The 21,698-nt window shown below is 38.2% G+C and overlaps 1 long non-coding RNA gene across 1 annotated transcript; it reads right to left on the reverse strand.

Annotated features, from left to right (window-relative positions):
- Positions 1–3,081: 3,081 nt before the first annotated feature.
- LOC142176679 (uncharacterized) lies at positions 3,082–4,589 on the reverse strand. The gene is made up of 2 exons (XR_012705401.1): positions 4,348–4,589; positions 3,082–3,379 (listed from the first exon to the last, which is right to left on the reverse strand). It is a non-coding gene; the product is annotated as an uncharacterized LOC142176679 (long non-coding RNA).
- Positions 4,590–21,698: the final 17,109 nt, after the last annotated feature.

Consider the following 21,698-nt stretch of genomic DNA (forward strand, 5'->3'; position numbering starts at 1 on the left):
AAAATAGAAATTTAAAATTACAAAAAAAAAAAAAGTAAAAAAAGAAAAAACTTTTGTGGGGTGGAGGAGTAGTAGAGTGGGTGGTAACGGAAAAACTGAAATTTAAAAAAAAAAAAACTTTTTTTGGAGAAAAGGGGTGGGGTGGGTTGGTGAGGGTGGGGAAGGTTGAGAAGGAGTTTTGGAAAATGTTTTTCCTTCTCTGTTCATCAGGAAAATATTTTCCAAAACATTTAAGCCAACCAAACATGGAAAAATTGAAAAACATTTTCAGGAAAATATTTTCCTTCGTATCAAACACACCCTATATTTCTGCTGCATAATATTTTCCTCCACCATGGATTATTTTTCTAACTTCACTAAAGTAGCTTTTTTCTATTCTATTAGTTCATCATCCCGCTGGTAATTCATCTACTCTTGAATTACTATCAAATTAGACCCGACTTTAATAATCTTTGTGAGACAAATTTGAACTCTTCCATATTCAATTGCGTAAGCTCTGGCCTGATGGCCTTTTTTATATTCACACATTCCTCATTTTCCTATTAGCTAATTTTTTTGCCAGATATTTTTCACATAAAAGCCTGCTATGGTCAGCCCAACCATTGAAGAATCTAAAAGGAACTTTAACATTCATATAAGCTAAATCTAGAGTAAGTAGCATAGCTGAGTGATCAGAGATATTGGGCACATCATACTCCAGCACTACTTGACCCCATTGCATCATCCGTTCATAGTTACCAAAAGCTCTGTCCAATCTATTGCAGATTCTATTTGGGCCTTGCTATTTATTTGACCATGTATTGTGCTGCCCTTTACATGCTAGTTCATTCAACAATAAGTCATGTATGCAATATGAAAAATCTTTCACTTCAGAAAAGTGAACATGATTTCCAAAGATCCTATCATATGGATATAAAGGCATATTAAAGTTCCCACAAATGAGCCAAGATATAGTTACTCCTTGTGCTGCATCTTTCAAAGCAACCCAGAGGTTTTCATTTGTACAAAAGCATTGAAAGTTTGGAACCATAGATGACAAACAATAAACATTCAAATCTATCATTTCTACCTTTAACTTGAGAACATATCATTTGAGAGCATTTCCTAATCTTGTTCACTGTGTATGTGTTTGAATCTCAACTAAGCCAAATCTTGCCATTACTAGCAGTTTGCTAGTTATTTTGTAGGCCCTATATCCAAGTGTGATATACTTACAATTTCTATCCGCTTTATGCAGTTTAACTCTTGTTTCAATAAGTCAATTAATGCCATTATTTTTATGTCTCAGCTTCCACTGCTTATTCTCTTATTTGCTCCCGTCACATTCCAAAATACCCAAGTCATTAGAAAATATTTGTACCACCTCATCCGGTAGGAGGTTTGAGAAACTCTAGCACAACTTTGTAATACTTCAAAAGTATTCTTAGTTTTCACTGAGCTTAACACCGGAAAATTACTATCATTCAACTTAGGACTTGTATGTATGTAACGACTCAGCCGGTCGTTTTGTGTATTTATGTCATGTTTTCCTATTTGATATTTTCAGTATTCTTGATTGTTATTTTATAACTTGCGGGGGTGGTTGATTTGGTTTCGAGAAGATTTTGGAGTAAATTGGAATACATAGTTCTATTGTTGGAAGCTTAAGTTGTAAGAGTTGAACAAGATTTGACTTTCAAGTAAATGTCCTCGGACTTATGATTTGATGGTTCCAATAGATTCGTATGGTGATTTTGAACTTAGGTGTATGTTCGGATTTGGGGAGGTTTCTAGGGTGTTTTGAATCTAAGTGTAGAAAAGTAAATTTTTTAAAGTTTGGTAGGTTCATATGTTTGACCGGTAGTTGACTTTGATAATATCAAGTTCATATTTTTGTTTCAGAACGTGAAATAGGTACATTAATTCATTTGGGACTAGTATGCAAAGTTTGGATGTAATCCAGATTGGTTAGGCGTGAATCAAACCTTTGGTTTGAAGTTTAGAAGCTTATGAACTTAAAAGAAGTTTAACTTGAGGGTTGATCGTTGATTCATTAATGTGATGTTATCATATGTGTTTGGAAGCTTTGGATAGGTCCTTTAATTATTTATGAACTTGTTGGTATGATTGGACGAGGTCCCGAGTGGCTTAGGTGAATTTTAGACCACATGGAGCTTGTTGGAGATTGCAAATTTTTCGCTGGTGTTTGGAGTGCTTCGCGATAGCAGAGCAGGGCTCGCGATCGCGGAGGCTTATTTGGAGGCAAAATATTTTTGTTCTTCGCGTGTGTGGAAAGGAATTCACGCTCGCAATGATATGTGGCAGTTGCATAGAAGCAAAGCTTGCTGGGAGTTGGCTGGAGGTTAGCCTTTGCGTTCGCGGGAATGGTCTCGCGTTCATGTAAGCTTGGGGAACAAGTGCATCACGTTTGCAAAGGGTCAACCGCATTCGTGTAGGGCCTGTTAAGGTAGTAGATGTATTGTGCTTCGTGAACGCGAGTCTAGGGCAGCATTCCCGAAGGGTAGTGCTGGATAAACAATATTAAGTTTTTATTTTGGGATTTTAGCCCATTCTATCATATTTTGAATCCTTGACTTGGAGAAGGGCAATTTTTGAAGAAGGCTTTCATACAAGAGTTTGGGTAAGAGATTTCTACTCTATTTTGATATTATTTTAAGCATCTACATAGATTATTAACACATAAAATATGGAATTTTAAGGAAAATTTGAGGGTTTTTCTTACAACTTAAGAGAGTGAAAATTAGGGATTTGAGAGTCGTTTTGGACTCAATTTTTGAATCTGATCACATATTTGGGCTGGTGAAGTTATGGGTAGTCAATATCTACCCCTTGAATCGGGTTGTGATCATGTGATCTCGGGTTTACTTTTGTTGACTTTTTAAGAATTGAATAAAGATAGAAGCTTTAATGTTTGGAATTGATTCTTTGTCACGCCCCGAACTTGGGGGAGTGAGACCGGCACCCAGTGCCTTACCTATCCTTGCGTACCAACTTGCAACTAAGGGACTCTGAACATATGATGTCATACTTTTGGCCATGGGCCACATTGCAAGATGACATCGAATGCTGACTAAATATCAATATAAAACTTGGCCGACAAGGCCGTCATATTTATTACAGCCGACAAACCAACCAAATATACACACAAGGCCTGAAAGCCCAACATACTGTACTAACTGACAAAATATGTCCACAAGCCTCTACTAATGGATATACTGTGATCGGAACGGCTCTCCGACCTACTCATGACATATATACATATATATACAAGATATACATAAGGCTCTCGACCCGGAAACTCCGAAAGGCATGGAGCTTACCGATCAAGCTGAACTCGGGCAACACTTATTGAAGAGGCCTACTCGTCTGTCTGTCTGACCTGCACGCATGAAATGCAGCATCCCCAGAAAGGGGACGTCAGTACGAAATAATGTATTGAGTATGTAAGGAAATATACTGAAAGCTGAAACTAAACTGATAATATAATAAATGCAAGTAGCTGGAAGTCAAAGATAATCTGAAGATATGCTTACCTGCTGATACTGACTCAATTCTCTCAATATAGTAAGTAAAATAGTTGTTCGGCCCTATAAGGCTCGGTATATATATATAACTGCTCTTCCATAGTAGGCTCGTTCATAAGCGCTCTACTATAGTAGGCTCGCTCATAAGTGCTCGGCCATACTAGGCTTTGTATATCGACCAACTGGGCTCGCTCATAAGCGCTCGGCCACAGTAGGCTCGGTATATATATAACTGCTCTGCCATAGTAGGCTCGCTCATAAGTGCTCGGCCATACTAGGCTCTGTATCTCGACCAACTGGGCTCGCTCATACGTGCTCGACCATAGTAGGCTCGGTATATAACTTCCCATCTGATCAGAGGTTGCCTAATAGGGGCCTGCCCATCGGTTATAGCTCGATGGTAATAAAAATATTGTAATACTCTATATATATAAACTCTATGCTCTCTTGACTGGAAAAAGGAAATATTCAACTAAATATGAATTTCCCATAAGGAGAATATGGTAATTTACAAAACTAGAAAAATATACGTAACTTGCGAGACTAGCAAAATATACGCAAATTCTAGGATATGAATTTTTTGTTATGCCTCTTTATCAAACTTGTATAATGACGAGATCATGCCAAAATGAAGGAAGGGCTTAGCCTTACATACTTGGACCATTGGACAATATCGAGCAGGCCAGTCAGCTTATAACGCTGCATCTTGTCAGCAATGACCGAAGTGACTAGTAACTACAATAACCTCAACTTATTTTTATACTAAAAAAATAAATAAAATATAACTCCTACCAATATCATATCAAAATCCCTACATTCAGACCTTTTCTTGGCTGCCATTATCGGTCTGCGAGACCTCCTCTTCGTGGAGGGAAAAGAATCATCATTGGAATAGGTAAAGTAGCAGGTCATGTTCATAAGAGAGAAAACATAGCACAAGAGATGCTCCTTAAATTTAATAGGCTAACTGAAGTGGTCTCCGTGAGGGATGAGAAACTCTTTAATGACCAAAGCTTATGTTTTGGCTCTATTAAAAGGGTGGCTTCTGTTCATTTCAAAGTACAAAGCTTTTCTTTCTTCAAAGTGAATGTATGACTCACGCTACTAAATCTTTGCCAAACTCCCATCTAATATTGACACCTATGTAATACTTGTAAGATTCACTTATTTTATGTTATGGGGTTGCCACGTTACTTTGGGAAAATTTTATTAATTTTATCCACTTATTAGTTAATTGGGTAATGTCCTGTTATTCGGTAATTAATCAATTACTCACTTAATTTAAAAATTGTCTCAAATTACTTAAAATTCTATTTATTTTTAATATATTTTATACATCGTACTACTGTGGTCATATGGTACCTTGCATGGTACTAGTCCATAATTATCGGGTATTATCGCTCGACACGTATTTTAACCCAAATTGGCCACTTTCAACGAAACTGTTTTCTTTATTTCGTGTACCCTTTATCCTTCATGACACTTATTTATCGCTTGTGGAATAGCATAATCCTTATAATCTCCAAATAATCTTTTACTTGGACTGATGTCAATTACCTTACGACAAATCCAACGTACAATACTACAGGGTGCAACATCGTTGTAATGTAATACTGCAAGGCGTAACATCATCGTAATATATATTACTGCAGAGCATAACATCGACGAAATATTGCGGGGCGTAACATTATTCCCCCCTTTGGAACATTCGTCCTCGAATGTTGACTGATGCTCTTATCATTTTCATAACTTATATCTTTTGAATAATTTAGAACTTCTCTTTCCATCTAGGTGACTGTCTTGTGAATGAGTCCAAATCTAGGGCATTCCCCCCTTTGGCCTCCTTCTCACACCACAACTTGTAGTCGGAATCCTTCCAATCTCGTAACTGTTACTACCCTTTATCATGCAGCCTGTACAATTTTGACTTTGTAAGTGTGCCTAATCTCTAGGATTCATATATGGAGCTTGATAAGATGTCCCTTTGGGCGTATATGAGTATACTGAAGTTCTTCACTCGGTACTTGGTTGAATTCACGAATATTGATCTACAATATACCATTGATAACTTGAAACTTCTTACATAATACTTTGCCCCTAGGGCTTACGTTACCTCAAGAAATATTTGAATTAATTCCCATAATCGTATTTCATAGTGTCTCAATGTGATTCACCTTGTGGGGGTATTCTAATTTCGTGCCGCCAGCGAAATCTTTTCTCCTTCCTTTTCAAATAATTATTTAAATGAAGGCCCAAACGTCATCCTGTACCTGTCATAATTATACCCTCATTTTATTACCAGGTTAACATTTCATTCTTTCTAAATGTTGTTAATCTTAGACTCCTTTGAGTCCATTAAAGCTATAGTGAGCTTTTTATAACTTAGAGGAACCATCAGCTCTTTTGTTTTCACGGGCTTAATCTTGAGGACTTATCCATTTTTGTCACCCTCTCCCTTACCTTCTTCTTATTCTTACTCTTGTCTTTCTAAAACCTTATCGTTCTATCATACTTTAGCTTGTGATCGATTCCCTTAGGATTTTTTGGAACATCAAGAGAGACATCGCATCGTCTCTAACTCTTCTTTTACTTTCTAATTAGACCTTTCGGTACTTAGAAACCATAGGCTAGAAGATATGCTACTGATGATGCTGCTATCATTCCCGGATACTAAATCCCAGTGCTTCTAGTCTTTTACCTGAAGTATGGACCACTCTCATCCTTCTATACTTGAGTATTTCATATGTTGTGCACATTTACCTTACTTTCCTTAAAGCCTCACATCACATCTTCTATCTCTTTCGTACCTCTGATTTTTAAGGGAGATCCTGCAATGTTCTCGATCACGATGTTTCTATTTTTCTGGGTCCAATAAACAAACTCCTGATTTACTTGGGTGATGTAACTCTTTAGTTTCCTCCTTCTTTTGATCGACCTTTACGTCAGCTTAAGCTATCTTCTGATCTGGGGTTCATGGTATTAGTTATTTTGTTTAGCCTTTCATGGGCGCTGAGGAATATGTATGATACAATCATTTAACAATTTAATCTCTCGTTCATGACCTGGGTTCAATTCTTTCTTTTAACATATACCAGAATCTTCTACGGCTGTATATGCTGCATGCATAAATCTTCGAACCCTTGACTCTCATAAAGCTGTGAGCTTATTACGGACCATTTTGTATGTCTTTACTTGCCTATAATCATCCGTAGTTGCTTACTTCCATGCCCTTGTGCTTGTATGGTTGCTTTTGAACCGATATTTTGACTGCCTTCCTAGTGGCACATTTGTTTATCCCCGAAACACTCATACGGTACCTTTAACTACCCTTACTTTTGTTTGAATATATCTCAAGTATTATAATGATATTCTTCGAGGCTGAATTCCCCATGTTGGGTTCTACTATGTTTATCTTACATGATCCGATGACTTGTCTGTAACCTCCTATTTAGCCATAATTGGGATCTCTCTAACTAATTACTAATTACTCGTTGGCCCATTCTCATATCAGTATTCCTCGTAATTTTTCTTGGGTTATTTCCTTTATCTTAACTTACGTCTCGCACTGGCTCCTTATCTATTAATAGCAGCTCAGGCAGGAACCTTTACTTCCTCTCCTTGACGTCGTGCTTGCACAATATTCTTGAATTGTAGCGTATCTGTAAGATTTGGATAAGTGCCATCTCATTCCTCTTTCATTTTTTTTTGCATTCTTCCTTTATTATTCAATATTCCCCCCTTTAGGGGAGTATTACGACTTGGAGCTATGACGACCTACCTATCGATGATTTTCCTCTTCATCTTTGGTGTCCTCTCACATTATCAGTGACCCTTACTCGCCTTGCGGTAATCCTTTTGTACCAAGGATAACAAAATCCTTCGCTTGCGATAGTGACACTTAGTGTAACTGGCACATACAGTCTCTTAAGCTTAACTTTGCTCACATTGCTTGCTTTAGGGAAGCATCTCCCTGAATGACCATTCTCTGAATTCATCATGGATCTTCGTCTGTTGTCCATTCTATCATTGCCGGCACGAAATCTGAAATTCTCATGATGTCGACCATTATCAAGTCACATAATCCCTAATTCATGTTTACTTTGTCTTATTCACCAACCCATACTGATCTCTATTATTTTGGGGTCTAGCTTTTCCTATTGGTAATCACATTAGAGTCATGGACTTATTCCTTAAAATGAGGATATGACTTCATGGCGTATACTCCTTTGTTGTCCTTAGACATGTCACCTCTCGTCTCTTCATTCACTTGACTAGACTGTGTAATACTGTCATTTCTTCTTCTTCTTTTTTTCCTACCGTCTTTATCCAAGTATTATACCTTATTCATAATGCTTCCTTATTTCTCTTCTCACTACTCTGCTAATATTTCTGCATATCCCTTTTCTTGTGAAAACTTCAACACGATATTCTTTCACCTTTAGCTTCCCTTTGCTCTATCCAATGGCTCTTCAAGTTGCTTAACGTTCTCCCTTTACTAGGGACGCGAGCCATACTAAGGTAATATTTATCCCATTTAGGCTTTCAGTGCCTATCTTCTGAATGCTAGTATTCACATCTAATCGTAATATTCTAGAGTGCACCATCTAGGTGTCTCACAAGAAGATCTATTGGCACATTTGTAATACCCTTCGGAAATGTCAATTGTCACAAACAATTCATCCATCATATCTTCTTATACTACTTCTATTAACCCTCATATGGCATATCTGGAATGGGTACGAACAATTGTATATACCTCTGTTACTATTGAATATAACTCAAAAAGCTTATGTGCCTCTGCCTGAATTATAAACACTGTTAACCTTTGTTAACTGGACGCCTCCTACCATTCTTTATCTTGCTTCTTTAGCTTGTTGAGACTTGTATTTATCTTCTTAATATCTCATTGTCCTTCACCATAAAGATGGATAGGCATTCTTGCCTTAAGGCTTCTTATCAGGAAGCTTACCCATTTCAGTACACCCATGATCTGCTAAAGACCTCATATTTACTTATCGTAGGCATCATACAAAATTCAATTCCTCTAACTCAGTTCTTCCACAACTATCTCTCTTTCTAACCTTCTTTCGGGAAGTAGGCATCGTCTTATTATGAATAAAATTGACTTTCAGAACTTGGATCCTTATAAGTGAGCTCTACCACATGATCTAGAGTAAGAAGAAAGAGTGACAATCCTAAATGCCCTATAGCCTCCTGCTTATAAGTGTGGTTCACGACACACCCATTAATAAGACTCTACTAGACACGGCTTGTAGACTCCCTAGGACAGAACTACTCTGATATAACTTTTGTCATACCCCGAACTTGGGGGAGCGAGACCGGCACTCAGTGCCTTACCTATCCTTGCGTACCAACTTGCAACTAAGGGACTCTGAAACATATGATGTCATACTTTTGGCCATGGGCCACATTGCAAGATGACAGCTAATGCTGACTAAATATCAATATAAAACTTGGCCGACAAGGCCGTCATTTTTATTACAGCCGACAAACCAACCAAATATACATACAAGGCCTGAAAGCCCAACATACTATACTAATTGACAAAATATGTCTACAAGCCTCTACTAATGGATATACTGTGATCGGAATGGCTCTCCAACCTACTCATGACATATATACGTATATATACAAGATATACATAAGGCTCTAGACCTGGAAACTCCGAAAGGCATGGAGCTTACCGATCAAGCTGAACTCGGGCAACACTTATTGAAGAGGCCTACTCGTCTGTCTATCTGACCTGCACGCATGAAATGCAGCGCCCCCAGAAAAGGGACGTCAGTACGAAATAATGTACTGAGTATGTAATGCAATATACTGAAAGTTGAAACTGAACTGATAATATAATAACTGCAAGTAGCTGGAAGTCAAAGATAATCTGAAGATATGCTTACCTGCTGATACTGACTCAATTCTCTCAATATAGTAAGTAAAATAGTTGTCCATCCCTATAAGGCTCGATATACATATATATCTGCTCTACCGTAGTAGGCTCGCTCATAAGCGCTCGGCCACAGTAGGCTCGGTATATATATAACTGCTCTGCCGCAACAGGCTCTCTCATAAGCGCTCGACCATACTAGGCTCTATATCTTGACCAACTGGACTCGTTCATATGCGCTCAGCCATAATAGGCTCAGTATATAACTTACCATCTGATCATAGGTTGCCCAATAGGTGTCTGCCCTTCGATTATAGCTCGATGGTAATAAAAATATTGTAATACTGTATATATGTAAACTCTCTTCTTTCTTGAATGGAAAAAGGAAATATTCAACTAAATATGAGTTCCCCATAAGGAGAATATGGTAATTTACAAAACTAGAAAAATATACGTAACTTGCGAGACTAGCAAAATATACGCAAATTCTGGGATATGAATTTTTCGTTATGCCTCGTTATCAAACTTGTATAATGACGAGATCATGCCAAAATGAAGGAAGGGCTTAGCCTTAATATACTCGGGCAATTGGACAATATCGAGCATGCCAGTTAACTTATAACGCTGCATCTTGTCAGCAATGACCGAAGTGAAAAGTAACTACAATAACCTCAACTTATTTTTATACTAAAAAAATAAATAAAATATAACTCCTACCAATATCATATCAAAATCCCTACCTTCAGACCTTTTCTTGACTGCCATTATCGGTCCGCGAGACCTCCTCTTCATAGAGGGAAAAGAATCATCATTGGCATAGGTAAAGTACCGGGTCATGTTCATAAGAGAGAAAACTCTAGCACAAGAGCTGCTCCTTAAGTTTAATAGGCTAACTGAAGTAGTCTCCATGAGGGATGAGAAACTCTTTAATGACCAAAGCTTATGTTTTGGCTCTATTAAAAGGGTGGCTTCCGTTCATTTCAAAGTACAAAGCTTTTCTTTCTTCAAAGTGAATGTATGACTCACGCTACTAAATCTTTGCCAAACTCCCATCTAATATTGCCACCTATGTAATACTTGTAAGATTCACTTATTTTATGTTATGGGGTTGCCACATTACTTTGGGGAAATTTTATTAATTTTATCCACTTATTAGTTAATTGGGTAATGCCATGTTATCCGGTAATTAAATAATTACCCGCATAATTTAAAAATTATCTCAAATTACTTAAAATTCTATTTATTTTTAATATATTTTATACATCGTACTACTGTGGTCATATGGTACCTTGCATGGTACAAGTACATAATTATCAGGTATTATCGCTCAACCCGTATTTTATCCCAAATGCCAAACTTGGACGAAAATTCATTTTCTTTGACTTGCTTCCCCTTTCACCTTTACGAATTTATTCATCACTCGTGGAATAGCATAATCCTTATAATCTCCAAATAATCTTTTATTTGGACTGATGTCAATTACCTTACGACAAATCTAACGTACAATACTACAGGGTGCAACATCGTCGTAGTATTGTACGTTGGATGAAATACTGCGGGGCGTAACATTCTTATGGCATATATATTGTATCTTATGCCATTTATATTACTGCAGAGCATAACATCGATGAAATACTGCGGGGCATAACATTCTTATGGCATTGTTTGATGTTATTGAGTTATTTTTTGCTAGACTTGGCCCGTTTGGAGACCAATCGAGAGGCAAGAGATTTTTGGAGTATTGATTCTCGCGCTTTGAGGTAAGTATCTTACCTAAATTTGATTTTAGGGTAATATTTCCGTTGGCTATGGCATTTATTATGTGTTGGGGGTGACGCATGTGCAAGGTGACGAGCATATATGCGTGCACCATGGTTATTCATGATTTGGGTAGACTTAGGCTATTATGTGTCTTGTTTTGCTATCATGCCTCTTTAATGTCATATTTTCTCCACATGTATGACTATGTGAGCTATTATTCATTCTAGAAATTATGTATAGGTTGTGTTTATCTGTGTGAGACATGATATAACTAATTTTGCTATGTTAAGCTGCTATCTTAACAATAGCCATATTTTCCTTCATGATATCATATCCGCGTACAATATCTCTGTCTTTGTGCAATTCTTATATAATATCTCACATGTAGTTAGTGTCATTATTTGTGTGATACGGGTTTGAGCTAAGTGTTGGCACTTGGTATATTTCGTGAGATATTCTTGTTTATAGTACCGTGAGATTAGAGCATACTGGGACTTGAGTAAATTGCTGACTGATCTTGGGCCGTTGAGCTATGTTTATACTGGTTGTGACTTGTTGTTTGCATCCATGCACAATATTAGGCTGAGTAATATTGATTATTGAGTGTTTATGTTGATTATGACGGACGCTGTGTCAGGCCCCATGTTGGGCTGAGTGATATTGATTGTTGACTTTTGATCCGATCAAAACATGTGCTAGGATCCGCCCCTTCGAAGTCAAGTATAATCATGTGAGTCCAGACACTTGATATGTGCTTAGTAAGGGCACCCCTACAATGCTGAGTGTGAGTATGTGTGATTATTCAGGGGCTCGACCCAGACACTGTGAGTGTACTGAGAGTATGAATGAGGGGTGTTTGTTCCAAGTACTATGTATGTGCTGAGATTGTTCTACTTGATGATTAAACTGTTACGTTGTTGATTTTGGCATGAATATTTGTCATACAGGCATAGAGTTGTATTTTTCTCAAGCTATTTGATATTTGATGTCTTTAAAGTTGGTGCCTTGACTGATATATTTGGAAAGCATGCTTATATTTCTCTTAATATGATAGAGTTGAACCTAATATTATTGAGCTGCTTTTCTTTTTGCTGTTATGATACTGCTATTATTGTTGTTGGCTATTAAAAATGAGTATTGGACATTACCAAGCTCGTCAGTACTTTTATCCCGAGGTTAGGCTTGCTACTTATTAAGCATATAGGATCGGTTGTACTCATACTATACTTTGCACGTCATGTGCAAATATAGGTGTTCCTGATCATGGTAGTTGCCCGTGAGCCGGATACAGACTAGTTAGAGATTTCGAGGTAGCACTGTTGTTCCGTACGCATGCCTTGAAGTCTTTTTATTTATTTCAAGTTATTAATGTTTAGTCTTTCAGATGGTATTGTATTTGACTCAGACCTTGTATTTACTTATTCTATAGAGCTCATGTATTTGGTGACACCAAATTTTGGGGTGATTTTTAGTTAAATTATTGTTTTGTCATGACCCAAACCGATGGGCCGCAACGGGCACCCGGTACCTTACTTAACTGAGTACCTACATAACGTATCTTTCGTATTATACTATCATAGGTAAATGAGCCAAAGAGGCTATTGTGAGATAAGTAGAATAAAGCATGGGAAAAATACTTGACATTAGATGACCCAACATGTAATCCAAACTTATACATATGGCGTACGGGACTATAAGTCCGGTATGATCCTTTATATACTCAAAACATAGGTCGACAAGGCCATAAAAAAATATGTATACATGACATCTGTCTACAAGCCTCTAAGAATATATAATATCATAAAGGTCGGGACAGGGCCCCGCCATACCAATCAATGCATGTGATAATCATACTGACCAAATAAGCAACTCCGGAGCAAATGGAGCTCACCAACATCTTCCGCTGAGCTGATAGCCTACTTGAGGATTCTCGACCTGTCTATCAGGACCTGTGGGCATGTAATGCAGTGTCTCCAAGCAAAAGGGATGTAAGTTTAAATAATGTACCAAGTATGTAAGGAATGAAAATTAGTAATAAATAGACATGAGAGAAACATGGAGTAAAAACTCGACATGTAAGTCTGAACAACTAGATGAATCGTTAAATACTTAAAACGTCATGCATATGCGTATAGAAGTCATACCATGCATGGGTATATGCGTTCATAACATCATCAAGCTTCTGAGGGCATCCCATCATATCATCTCGGCTACTGTGGGCAAATCATCAACGTATACCAGCTGATCAGGTAGTGGTGCGTATATAACACCGTAACCTTTTTTTATCCCATATACATATACTATACATATATACGCGTATATAACGTCATCTGGTCATGGGTCAATGTACATGAATGCAATGCATGAGAAGTACATTAATAAAATCCTTCGGAGTGTCATAAGACCATTTTGCCTTTGATTAATATCATGAAGTAAACTTTTTCAACTTACGGATTTTTCTGTGACCCATGAACAGATGATAAATTAATTGGACACATGGAAATTCAAGAACATAGGCACCTCTAAAATTTTTATGAATAGAGTCGTTTATGAAAGTTGTGCATTTTCTCGTTTCGTTTATATCGTATGGATCAAGCCAAAAAGAAAGAAGGGATAGCCTTAACATACCTGAATCGATTCTCTTGACAATACCTCTAACACACATCAATTGTGACAACACGTAACGACAAGATTTGAGTAGAGAAGAATCCGTATTATATTCTTGAAAAAGTTGCACCACTCCGTTATAATTGCAAAATCTCACTTTGATTTGACTTGTTGAAGCCTTGCGTTTCTTATGTGACTTAAGCTTGTAACACTCAAACATTTTTACGTTTGAGTTCCTAGAATTCTTATCAAATTCAGATATGTAACTTACATGGATAAGATTCTTGCACTTCCAAGACTTAGTGGCTTTCCTTTATTAAATAATACCTTATATTTAGCCAAGACTTTCCAAGACTTTCCTTTATTGAATTTCTTTTACATGGCTTTCCAAGACTTAGTTTGTGACTTAGTGCCAAGTCTCATGTCTTTAATTTATCCAGATATTATAGTGCCTTAAAGAGTCACCATGTGATTTTGAGGGGTGCTGCCACGTTACTACACATACTTATCCACCAAATTTGTTAATCCCCACTAATCCAATAATTAACAAATTATCAACACAATTAAGAATTATTTCAAATTACTTAAAATACTACTCACTTCCAATACACTTTATACACCTCACTATCATAGCCATATAGTACCTTATATAGTACTAGTCCATAAGTACCAGTATTATAGCTCGAACCGTATTTTATCCCAAATTGACAAGCTTCGATGAAACTCATTTTCTTCGATTTGCTTGCCCTCTCACCTTCACGAATTTACTTATCTCTTGTTTGAAATAGCATAATACTTATAGCCCCAAAATAAATCTCATTCCCGAACTTACGTCAATTAACTTACGATGAAACCTTAACGTACAAAAATGCAGAATATTATATCTCATTTCGAGCTTATATCAATTTACTTATGGCGTACTTCGACGTACGAAAATATGGGGTGTAACATCATTCCCCCCTTTGGAGCATTCGTCCTCGAATGTTGACTGATGCTCTTATTATTCTGATAACCCATAGGTCTTGCGAATACTTTAGTACTCGTCTTGCCATCTAGGCGATTGTTCTGTGAATGAATCCCAAAGGCCAGGGTATTCCCCCCTTTAAGCCTCTTTCTCACACCACGACTTCTAGTTGGAATCCTTCTAATCTCGTAACTGTTGCTACCTTCTATCATGCAGCCTTTACAACTCTAACTTTGTATATGTGCCTGACTCTTCTCTTCTCTTCCAGCTTTTAGCCAATCTCTAGGCTTCACTTTGTGAACATGTACAAAATTATGTCAAACTGTCCCTCTGGCATCATTAGCATTACCAAATCTAAGTAGGCCATACTATACCAAAATTCTTACTTCAATTTATCATTACTGAGGTCTTCTACCGAACTCCAGGTTACTCTCGTTGCTTATCCTATATGCATAAAGCTAAATCCTTTTACGTATCTTCACTACTATTCATCTTAAGACTGATGGTCCATTCTCATCTCGTACTTTGTAACTTTTATCCATCCATTGTTGATTCACCTCAATGTTGATCTACAATCATCCCTTGATAACTTGAAATTTCTTGCATAATATATTGCCACTAGGGCTTACGTTGCATCATGGAATATTTAAAGTGATTTTTCTGATTCACCTGGATGATACGATATTATACTTCCACAAGCGTATTCCATAGCATCCTAATGTGACTCGCCTTATGTGGCTATTTTAATCTTGTCCAATTCATGAAATCCCTTTCATTTTTATCTTCATCAGACCATTACTCAATCGAAGACCCAAACGTCGTCCTTTATCTATCATAATCACACCCCCATTCTACAACATTCCATATCTTCTAAATATTATTAGTCTTAGACTCCTTTGAGTTCATTCAGGCTATATTGAGCTTTCTATAACTTAGAGGAACCATCAGCTCCTTTGTTTTCACAGGCTAATCCCAAGGACTTATCTATTTTCATCACCTTCGCACTTGCCTATCCTTACTATTGTCTTTCTAAGACCTTGTCGTTCTATCATTTTAGCTTGAGATCAATCCCCATGCATTTTCTGGAACATCAAGTGAGACATCGCATCGTCTCTAACTCTTCTTTTACTTTCTAATTAGACCTTTCGGTACTTAGAAACCATAGGTTGGGAAGTATTCCACTGACGATGCTGCTATCATTCCTGGATATTGAATCGCCACGTTTCTAGCCTTTTATCTGCAGTATGGACTATTCATGACCTTCTGCATTTGAGTATCTTGTATGTTGTTCCTCTTTACCTTTCTTACCTTAAAATCTTGCATCGTATCTTCTATATCTTTCATGACCTCCCTTCTACATAGGTATAATTCACGTTCACAACTTGAAGCTCTATTATAATACTTGTAGCTCTAAGCATACATAATTCGGTGGGAGCTTCATACTGACTTCTTATAAGGCTAGTACTTCTTCTAACTGGCTTTATCATAGAGCCGTTATAGAATATGGTTGTTGTAATATCTCTCTTGTACCTTTGATATTAAGAGTAATTGTATAATATTCTCAATCACGATTTCTATAATTTCTGGGTCCAATAACCGAATTCCTGATTTACTTCATTGATGTAACTCTTTAGTTTCCTCCTTCTTCTGACCGGCCTTTATGTCAGCTTAAATTATCTCCCACTCTGTGGCTCATTGTATTAGTTATTCTGTTTAGCTGTTTATGGGTGCTGAGGATTATCCATGATACAATTCCTTAATAATTCAATCCTTCGTCTATGACATGGGCTTAATTCTTTCTTTTAACATATACCTGAATCTTCTATAGCTAAATATGCTACATGTATAAAACTCCAAACCCTTAAGTGCGTTCATAATGTAAACTCTGGATCATTGATCGAATAATTTCTTTCGTTCATCTTAGCTTTCTTTTAAGGTAAGCTATTACTTTTCCTGGTCTTTCTGCCCCTATGTTGCGTCCATACTTAGCTCATCTTAGTGCCCACACATGCCAGAGTTTTGGTGCAACTCATATGATCTCGAATATTACTTTTAATTTTACTTCCCGTTCATTAGCCATGGTAGGTGCCACTTTCCTTTGGAGTGCTTTCAATGTTGTTGTGAGACTGTTGTTACACGACCATTTCCTCTTTAGGTCGTTGTGCTTTGGTTGAAGCCTTCTTCCTTATTTCCTTAACTAGTCTTTCACTGTGGTACTTAGGGGGGGGTGATCCTCTGACTCTTGTAAGGCTGCAAGCTTATCACATCATATGCCTGCCGGAATTTTTGATGTTCTTCCTCACCTATAATTACCCGTAGTTACTTATCTCCACGCCCTTGTGCTTGTAGGGTTACTCCTGAACTAATCTTTTGACTGTCTTCACGGTGGCACTTTCTTTTATTTTCGTAACACTCATATGGTACCTTTTTATCTTCCCCAACTCCTATATGGATATTTTTCAAGGATCACGATGTCATATCTGCAAGACTCAACTCCTCATGTAGGGGTTCACTATGTTTATTTTGTATGATCTGTTAATTTATCTGTAACCTCTTGTCTAGCCATAACTAGACTCTTCCAAAAACAACCACTAACTGTTCGTTGGTCCATTCTCATATCAATACTCCACATAATCTTTCTTGGGTTATTTCCTTTGTCGTAACTTACATTTTGCGTTGCTCTTTATTTATCAATAACATTCCAGGCAGGAACCCTTACTTCCTCTCCTTGGCGTCGTGCTTATATAATGCACTGGTATCGTAGGATATTTGTAGGCTTTGAATAAGTCAATCTCATCCCTTTTTTCATTTTGTCGCATTCTTCCTCTACCATTCCATAATCACTAGAATCACCTAATTCTGACCTAATGCCGCGTCACTCCATATTCCCCTCTTTAGGGAAGTACTAATATTTAGCGCTATGACAATCTACCTATAGATGTTTTACCTCTTCATCAGTGGCATCTTCTCACATTATCGATGACCCTTACTTGCCTTACGGTAATCCTTCTATACCCAGGATAATGAAATTCCTTACTCACAAGGGTGACACTTAGTGTAACTAGCATAAATAGTCCCTTAAGCTTAACTTGGTTCACTTTGCTTGCTGTAGGGAAGCGTCTTCATGAATGACCATTCTCTGAATTTCTCATGAATCTTCTCCTATCGTCCATTCTATTATTGCTGAAACAAAAAATTTGAAGCCCACCTCATTCATCTTTACTTGGTCCTCCTCGGTCACCAGACACCACAGTTAGCAAGCTATGCCCACCGGAGCAAATAGAGCCCGAGCATCCTTGGGGACCATAAGAATGACAGTTCTTTTGCGGCCGGGGCCCACACTCAGTGCGGGGAGCTGCTTCATTAGTTTTGGGCTTGAACTTGACCCGCTAGCCTCCAAGGACACATCCTTCTCCGGGATCTCCATGTCACCTAACCCGAAAAAATCTTCCAAAGTGGACAAGTCCACGCCATCGAAGAAGGAGTGGAGAGGATCATCCACACCATGAACCCCTTTGCTTGACTTTTCCTTGCCCTCTTGAGCCTCTTCGAGCATGGAATAAGTATAAGAGGGCATCTCAACAATGTCTATCACACCCGTCGCCTCCTTCGGAATAGGAATGACTTCTCAAGAGGTCGCGACCCCTGTCTCTATCTCGGCCTCTCAAGTCGGAAGGGGATCGGCCTCGTGGCGCCATCCCTCGGTCGTAGCCTGTTCCTCAGTAGGGGTCGATCCATGAGCGATATAAATGTCATCTTCTTCAGGCTTATCCCTGAGCCGGTAAAGCAAGTCAGAGTCCGGTACCCCGGGACTCAATGTTCTTCTTGGGCTTACGAGCCCGGGTGGCCAACCTCTTTTTTATCTTCACTTCGGGCCCCTCTGAGCTTGAGGATTTCCTTTTTCTCTTCTCGTCCTCTGCAACAACCTGGGTCTGCCTCATAACGGAGGTTTCAATATCCTCGTCCCTTTCTAGTAGCCTAAGCTTGGTGGTCTTAGGCAAACCTGCAAAGGAAAGAGGAAAGGTCAACATTATGTGAATTTGGGGCGTAGTGATAACTATTCTGTGGAAAACCTTACCACGAGAACATGCATCCCATCTACCTTTTGAAAGTTTGCATGATGTGCATTCGAAGTATGACATCTTCTTGGTGAAGCCCTCGATCCACTCCTTGAATCGGGGGATCGTATTGGGAACCCGGGCAACAACTACACGCCCAAAAATAATAATGATGAGAAAGAAAATAAAGGAAAATTGACACTTATGGAAAGGCTATACTTACGAGATACATTCCACTTCACGGGGAATGGCAGGAACTCAAGAGGGACCAGGTCTTCAGTTATTACCCGAACAAAACGCCCCTGCCAACCTCAGTCCCAATCTTCATTAATGCTCGAAAAGGAGCCTTGCTGGCTCGAGGAGCAGCTTGATTAATCCCTCTAGGAAAATTCGAGACTGTATAGATAGAGCAGATGGTCGAGCTGAACTGAGGAGGCTCGGTGTAGTTGATGAAATGTCGTAGGAGGATCACGATCCTCGAAAAGGACGGGTGGATTTGGCCGAGACACACTTCGTACCTCTTACAAAAGGCCAAATCACCAGGTCTACCGGACCCATTGTGAAGGGGTAAATATATACACTTGAATACCCCTCCACATGGGTAGTAATATCATCCTTGGTCCCAGGGACTACCACGTCCTTACCTTCCCATTTACAGTCCTCTCGAACTTTGAGAAGGACATCTTCAGTAATGGAGCATATGTATCTCCATGCTCCTTCACCCTAGTCTTGTTTGGAGGAGGCCTTCTTAACTTTAAAGTCGTATGTTATTGAACAACCCCCGGGAATAAAGCTTCTCTTGGGGGGCTCTGGGGCCGCTTCGGTAGCGGCCAAGTCGGGAGAAACCACCTCAGTAATGGCCTCCTTAGTACCCGTGGATGGGTGGGAAGATAAAGAGGCAGCCTATTGAGAAACTAATTTAGAAGTCTTAGCAATCCTAAATTTGGGAAATGTATGAAGATTTAGAGAAGGTTTATGAAGATTTGAAGTTTAGAAGTAAAGATATGAAGTTCTGGGCTAAAAATCCAAGAAAATGTATGGAGGTTTGGAGGTTGAAGATGAAGATATGAAGGTTCAAGAAATGAGGTATGAAGATTTGAGAAAGTCAAAAACCTTTGTAGAGTTCGAAGGTAAAAGCTAGGATCAGAAAGTGAAGGAAGTAGGGGGGTGGGCGGCGAAACTATTATAAGGGGAAATTCGCGATGTTTCGCATTCGAAGGCAATTAGCAGTTGAACGACATGTGCTCAAAGTCAGAATGACGTGATTGATAGGACGTTTCGTCTTATCCGCCCTCTCGGTTGTAACGTGTGAAGGAAGGAACTAAGGTTCATCTATCATCTCCATCATTTTGGCAAACCTACTCACTAGGAAACGAGGGAACTATCTATATATGGGTGAAACCGGGGGTAATATATACCTTGATTTCCCGGTGGGTTAAACGAAGCGAAGACATGACTGCATGGGATCGGAATCGAAGTCGGGGACTTCTCATACTATGGCCCGAACAGAGTGTTTGCCACCGGGCCTAATAAGACAACACTCTCCGAACCCAGAATGAGCTCCAAAACCTTGGAAAGCACTACAAATGGTTGCACACTACTAACAAAAGGCCGTGATATCCGCATCCAATCGAATATCACGAAGCAAATCTTGCATGACGTTAGTAGTATATCAGTAATTGACAATAAATGAGGATTTTGTTTTACTTTTTTTAGAGTTGTACTATGGATGAAATTCTCCTGCTATATAAAGGGGAAGCTTTTTATTTCAATGTATATTGTAACACACATACCAAGGCAATATAAAATCATTTCTCTGCTTTCTAGCTATTGAAAAGTCTTTACTTTATTTTTATTCTATGTTCTCGATAGGCCTCGAACCTAAGACTTAACCAAGAGAAGAATCTATCACCCAACCTAGGTTAAAGCTAGGCCATAACGTCACGACTGTTGATTATTCATAGTATTTGTAACTCATTTATTTAACGTTCTTGATTATTTGTGTTGAACTAATCCACATATCTTTAAATCCGCATATAAATTCAATTGTTATCCATTTTAAGGCTAAACAAATGCTTTCTTAATCTCTTGTTCACCTAGTTTCTTTGATTTACTCCTTTGTTCAATTGATAAATCTGCATTTAGTTGAATTTTCTTTGCAGCTCCAGATGTAGTTAAAGTAGATCCCAATTCTTTATGGTTCCTCTGCTCACTTGATTGTATTGGTGTAACTTTCTCCCATTCTGAGTTAGATTGTTCTGATTTTGCATGCATGGGAGCTCCTGCTGAGCTTCTAAAGGTGACAATTGGTAGTTTCTTCGTCTTTTCGCGACCTCTCCCTCCTGTCATGGCTGACCATGCTTGTCATCTTAACTAACTTGTACAAAGAGAATGAGAAGAGAGAGAATTTACACTACACTACAACTATTTAATCTAAATTTCGAGTAATAATTAAACTTATATTGTGGTTTTAAGAATATGTGATTCAATCCAATGCCAATTGTTAAACAAGGAATTAAATAGATAAATTAGAGAATAAATTAAATCAAACCAATATGCTAGCCGAATTCTGACCTCGACTTATTGTAGTCTCGAGGTGTATCAATAAGAATAGCAAATGCTAAAGACACTCTGATGAACAGTAAAGCGAAATAGCAAGAAATCAATGAGTGTATATATTCTTCTCAATGAACAATGATGATTAAAAATGAATGGGATCCCTCTTTATATAATAGGGAAGTCCTAAATTATAGTATGAAATCATATTTGAAACCTAATTAACCGCCGAAGATCAATTCATTCCGAGATTCACACCACGATTCTCGATCAACTACGGATATTTTGCCTTTTCCGTTATTAAGCTACGTCGATATCACTAG

The sequence above is a fragment of the Nicotiana tabacum genome, chromosome 22 (assembly GCF_000715075.1).
Source record: "Nicotiana tabacum cultivar K326 chromosome 22, ASM71507v2, whole genome shotgun sequence".
Lineage (NCBI taxonomy): Eukaryota > Viridiplantae > Streptophyta > Magnoliopsida > Solanales > Solanaceae > Nicotiana > Nicotiana tabacum.